This window comes from Nicotiana tabacum, chromosome 18, assembly GCF_000715075.1.
Source record: "Nicotiana tabacum cultivar K326 chromosome 18, ASM71507v2, whole genome shotgun sequence".
NCBI lineage: Eukaryota > Viridiplantae > Streptophyta > Magnoliopsida > Solanales > Solanaceae > Nicotiana > Nicotiana tabacum.
In genome coordinates, this window is record NC_134097.1 from 48,494,230 (window position 1) to 48,500,290 (window position 6,061).

At 40.3% G+C, this 6,061-nt stretch overlaps 1 long non-coding RNA gene across 1 annotated transcript; it reads right to left on the reverse strand.

Annotated features, from left to right (window-relative positions):
* Window positions 1–722: 722 nt before the first annotated feature.
* Window positions 723–1,634, reverse strand: LOC142172901 (uncharacterized). The gene is made up of 2 exons (XR_012702051.1): window positions 1,145–1,634; window positions 723–852 (listed from the first exon to the last, which is right to left on the reverse strand). It is a non-coding gene; the product is annotated as an uncharacterized LOC142172901 (long non-coding RNA).
* Between the last annotated feature and the right edge of the window lie 4,427 nt (window positions 1,635–6,061).

The following is a 6,061-nucleotide window of genomic DNA, read 5'->3' on the forward strand; positions in this document are numbered from 1 at the left end:
TATCGAACCCCGTCGCAATCAATGCGCCCGTGATTGTCAACATATTTCGACTTCATCGAGATTTGGATTTGGGTCGCATCAATGCACACCCGAGTTTAAGGAAAGTAAATTTTAAAATAGCGCCTAAAGTAACTACGCATTTTTGTAAATTTGTGAGGGCCATGGAAATTCAACTAAACGGAACGGCTCGATTTCAAAGGATTCACATGTTAATTAAATGAGGGCCATGCATTTGAGATTTTGTTTGGCACGGCACCCCTCAGTTTATTCTAACCAAAAGGTTTCTAAACTAGCTCGTGAGGGCCATAAACTATTCATTTGGCTAATATGCCACACCTCAACCCATTTTTACCATAGAAGCCAAGCATCCAAATTCAACGACAAGAGATCTTTATGTTAGTGAGATAGCTTATTGTAGAAACTTCAATTATCTTTGAAAGGACACACGATTCATTCAATTAAGGACTAAATTACAGCCTTTAAGATTTAGAAGAGAAAAGAGAAGTCAACTCCAATGATAGTCCAAACTAGCTTCACATCAACTCTAATAGACTAGGAAATCCAAAAAATGACAAATTAACTACGAGGCCAGTATGATAAGTTCATCTCCTGAGTGCTTACGCCAAACAGAGGAACCTTTATATAACATAAGCCTTATGTGCTTTTGTGTCAAAATTCAAAGAACAAATGCAAACCAGTTGATCAAAAGAGGAAGAGGCGTCTGACAAAATCACCCACTTTATAATAACCAGAGAACATTGTGAACCAAAAGACAACACCCCTCAACGACATCCTTTTAGACAATTCAAACGCCACAAACAAGCCTACTGAAAGTTAGCACCAATTTCGATCCTTCAAAATCATAAGAAAAAGAGACAAAGCTATAAGTACAAATGGCCGAACACTCTTTTTAAGAATTAATACATGTTTTAAAGATGGCCACCAACAAATGAATATAACAGTTCTATCTCAATTTTTGCATCAAACGAGTTGGTGAATTAGCTCAAACGATCAAAATAATTTTAATTAAGAGTAGAGATTCCTAATCAACATATCACAAGCAACAAGAATTCACACAAATCTTCACATTGACCCATAATTATAAGAAATACACGAAATGAAACAAAGGACGAAGAATAGGAACCTTCGAACCTCGACGAACTCAGAATGACAAACACGACCTCGAAATACTGTTTTGTTTTTCTCGACTCTAAATTCAAACTAAACCAGAAAACGGACCCAGCAATCGAAACTCGCCGGAAAATTCAAACTAAACCAGAAAACGGACCCAGCAAACTCCATGACAGTAGCTCATGATTTTGGAGTTGTTTCGGGCTGTTTCACGTTGCTTTGATGGCGAAAATGGTGAGCTTACACAACTGGTTTTGAAGTTATTTTCATGGCTGGTTTCGCTTTTAAGGGTGAGGGATTTGAAAGGTGGAGAAGATGAAGGGGTCTATTCTCGGGTCTTCAATGGCGTTACTTCAGTCTGAAGAGGACGCAAGACAGGGAGGTTGGGGTTGTGTAGCTGGTTTGTGCTGCTGAAGAAGATGACTAACGGGGGTCGTTCGGAGAAGACGGAGACGGGGGTGGGGGGTCGTTTCCTTTCTGAAAATCAACCGCTCCTTCTGCAGATTTTTAGGCGTCGCCCCTTTCTTTAGTCTTAGCCTTCTTTTTATAGTGTAGAGTCTAGGTTGTAGGGTTTTAGGTTAGAAGGTATGGTCCTAGGAATTATGGGCTTGGTAATTGTGGGCTAGGTCCAAAATTAGGCCTAAAGATGGGTTGCTCGAGCCCAAGCTCTATTTTTTTGCCGCGAATGAGATTAAAAATACGCGCCCATTTGTTAATTATTCCTACTATTCAACTAATTATTAAAATAAAACTAACCATTAAAGCAAATCTATTTTTGGTATTTTCAAAATATCACATTAAAATAAAAATACGATACTATTGTTGTATATATTTTTAAGATTTGTTTTAATAAAAAATAACTACAAAACATAAATGAACCTATTTTTGTGATTTTGTTTTCTTGTAATAAAATAGAGTAAAAGAATCAAAATTACTTAAAATATCTATATTATGCCTAAATTAAATATTTTACGCTAATATATAAAAAATCTTGGGGAGGGTCAAAAATCACATGTCTACACATATCCAAACTCGAAAGCCTAATGTTCATAAAACCCATTATCAAACTCCTTAATGAAGCCAAGAATTTCCGCAAAAACATCAAAATTACATAACAATGGCCAAGTAATTTTATTCTATTTATTAGGATATTGGTCTCATTTGTTCACCACTTTTTAGTTGTCTTTGTTTGAGATTGATAGTTCTGCTTGATGATTTTTTTCCTGCAGCTTTATTTACTTTTTGGTGTTATGGCAATGAAATATTATGGTGGTTGGAGGAGACGTTTTTGTGGGATTTTGGAATTGGGGGCTGGTGATGATAAATGAAAAATGATTGCTGCTAGGTAATTTATGAGGAGAAGATGACTTATTGGAGTATTATTACGGAGGAGGAAGGTTTAAGATAGTGGAGGAGCTGATATGGTGGAAAAATAGAGAAGATGATGGAACACAGTTTGTTTTTTGGGTGGGTGGGTGAGTGGGTGGGTGGATTTAGTGAAAATATGGTTTTTTGTGGTCAAATGCATTTTTAATATTTAATTAATTGAAAAATGCCATGTTTATTTCATTCACGCGCTCAAGGAGACTGAGAAACACTTTCTTTGCCATATCATAGTTTTGTGTCTAATTGGTATGAAAATTGCCTAAGAAACGTGTCTAATTGGAAAAATACCTAATTTAAGTGTCTAAGCGAAAGATTGTGCCAATTTTAAGTGTCTCCGTATGTATTACAAGCTAACTACCTTTGAAAATGAGATGGCCAAACAAGCTAAGAACTTTAAAGCCGAAAGGGAACGTTTCTACGCATTGATGTCCCAGCTAGAGGAAGATATACAATAGTTGCATAGTCAAAACCATCATGACACCCAAGTGCTAGAAGCTAGGTCTCAGCAAATCGGACGTTTTCTCCAAGAAAAGGGTATCATCAGGGAGAGGGCTAGAGCAATTGCTGATTACAGCATTATGAAGTGCCATGAATGTGAAGACATGACTAGAACCACTTTCTTTGCTGCAATAATGACCTTTGATCGTCAAATAATGAGTGACCTGGAGCGTCTTCAAGGGGAACTTGCACGCAGGCCCGTGGCAAGACCGACTGATATCCCACGGGCCCCTGGAGTAGAAGCAGTTATGTACTCTTGATTTTCATTTTTGAGTCTGTATTTCAGTTTTTAGTTTTAAAATATGTTTCAAGTCTGTTTGAAGTTTTAAATTCCTAGAAAGAGTATGATGGAGTCTTTTTTAATAGAGAAAGTGGAGTTTCTATTAATGAAAATTGGAAAATCCCAAAAATTATTTCCTTATTTTTTGCATTTATTTCTTGAACTACGTGATGATTTGATTCATGCGACGCCATGATACGTAGGCAATCCTCATCGGATCCGGTCATGATTTTGTAAATGACTCAAATAAAAGAGGAATGTAGAAAGGAGAAAGCCAAAAAAAAACCAAAAAGAGAGAAAATGAGAGTGCAAAAAGAGCAATAAAGGAAAATTGAGGAGATGCACAAAAGCCGTGATGAGGCATTCAATCGTTGCAAAACATGTAGAAACACACTTAACTGTATAGGTGCATCACACCCCCAATGTGCGATTACCTATGTGTTAATTGCTTCAAACTAACTGTTTTGTTGTCTACTGTTGAGTATAGGTTCTATTTTTAAGGTAGTTGGTTTGTGGTAACCTGGCTTCACACCCGTACTTCACAAGATCAAAGGGCAGTGTTGAAATGTCGTTGGAAAGTCAGCTGCCAACAGTTCCTATCCCGGAGGATAGCCCGCTATCTGTTATCCCAACCTCCGAGTCAGCAGTTACTGAAGAGAATAGGGCACTGCGCCTCCGTGTGCTGGAGATGTGGGACGCCTGGTCCAATGGTAGAGAGCCTCCGAGTGCCATACCTGTTTTTCCCGAGTTACTTCCCAAGGCAAGTGGAAATTCCAATGTTCCGATAAATTACCCAAATAACCCACTTGGATACCCCACCATCTTAGCTCATTTCACCGGAACACCTTCTGAGGTTCTCCCCCAAGTGGTTTCGGGAGTGGCCTCCAACATATTTACCGCGCCACTAACCTCGGCTGCGGTGCAACCCACTTTACCCAGGCCAAGCTTTGATCCATCATCGTTCACTTTCCAAGTACCATCTTTTCCATCAGAACCTACCCAGTTCAGCACCAATTCTTACCTTCAACAACCCCGGTATGAGTTTACCACGGGACAGGAGAAAACTACCAAGAACCCCGAGCAAGAGGAAATTACCCAAAAAATGAGGAGCATGGAGCAGAGCCTTAAGAATATACAGGGTTTGAGCGGACAAAAGAGCCTATCCTACGATGATCTGTGTATGTTCCCACATGTGAATTTACCCTTAGGTTTCAAGACCCCAAAGTTCGAAAAGTATGACAGGCATGGGGATCCCATAGCCCATCTCAAAAGGTACTGCAATCAATTGTGAGGGGCTAGTAGAAAAGAAGAGCTCCTAATGGCCTATTTCGGAGAGAGTCTAGTTGGCATCACATCTGAGTGGTAAATGGATCAGGATATATCTCATTGGCATATTTGGGATGATCTAGCTCGGGATTTTGTCAGGCAATTTCAGTATAACATAGACATAGCTCCTGACAGGAATTCGTTTTCGAACCTTAAGAAGGAAGTCATCGGAAAGTTTCCGAGAATACGCTGTTAAATGGTGTGAACAAGCAGCCAAGGTAAAGCCCCCGATGGATGAAACAGAAATGGTGAGTGTTTTTCTTCAAGCCCAAGAGGCCGACTACTTTCAGAATATGATGTCTACAATGGGGAAATCGTTTGTTGAGGCCATCAAGATTGGTGAGATGGTCGAGAATGGACTGAAACTAAGGTGCATATTGAGTCAATATTCCATAAGGGCTACATCCCAAGCAATTCAAAGCGGGACCGGAGGTGTAGCGAACAGGAAGAAGAAGGAAGAAGTGGCAATGGCAGCTTCAGGTCCGAGAAACCCCCGTCCACCCAGAAATTACTTCCATCCAAGCAACCCACAACATTATTATCCTCATCAAGATATGGCCTATGTTATGGATCCTTAGCCGTACGCAGTAATGAACGCCCAGCCATATGCTAGGCCACAATAACATTTCAACCAAAACCGAGCTCCATTTCCTAGAAACAACCATCCTCACCAAGCTCAGTATATAATCCCCGACCTCCACAAAATAACTTCCCCTACAATGTCCATGCTCGTGAGCCACCCAGGAGAACAAACTCCATGCCTATTGGTGAGTAATACTCTAGCCTTTTCCCTAAATTGGTCCAAATGGGTTTATTGCAACCCGCACCCCAAACCAGGCAAAATCCAGAGTAGCCCTCCTATAGAGCCGGTACTCGATGTGCTTACCATTCGGGAGCGGAAGGGCATGATACTGAAGACTGTTGGACCTTGAAAGGGCTGTTGAAAATCTCATAGAGCAAAAACGGATAGTGTTAAAGGATGAAGAAATTCCTAATGTGACCAATAACCCATTACCAACTCACAACAACGAGCCGATTATTGGAATTATTTGCGAAGATAAGGAGTTTGATCTTGCTTTGGAAGACACAATTGCTATCGCTGATGTCGAGAAAAATCTAAAAGTTGCTGCAAAACAAGACAAGGGGGAGAAGAAGAGTAAACCCACCCCTCAAAATACAGAAAAGGTAGTGGAAACCAAAACTGGGGCAGTACCCCCAAAGGATGTCATTCTTTATGTTCCCCGAGGTCATAGGAAAGAAAAAATGACATTGAGCCCTCCAAGAATATTTGAGCTGAACAAGGGGTCTAAGATGTACGTGCCTAAAGGGGCCTATGTGGTACGGGGGCCAGTAATTACACCAAGGCTGAATGAGCCCGTGGTTATTGGTCGTGCACCGTAGAGGCCCATGATAGATCCTACTATCGTCCCATGGAATTAC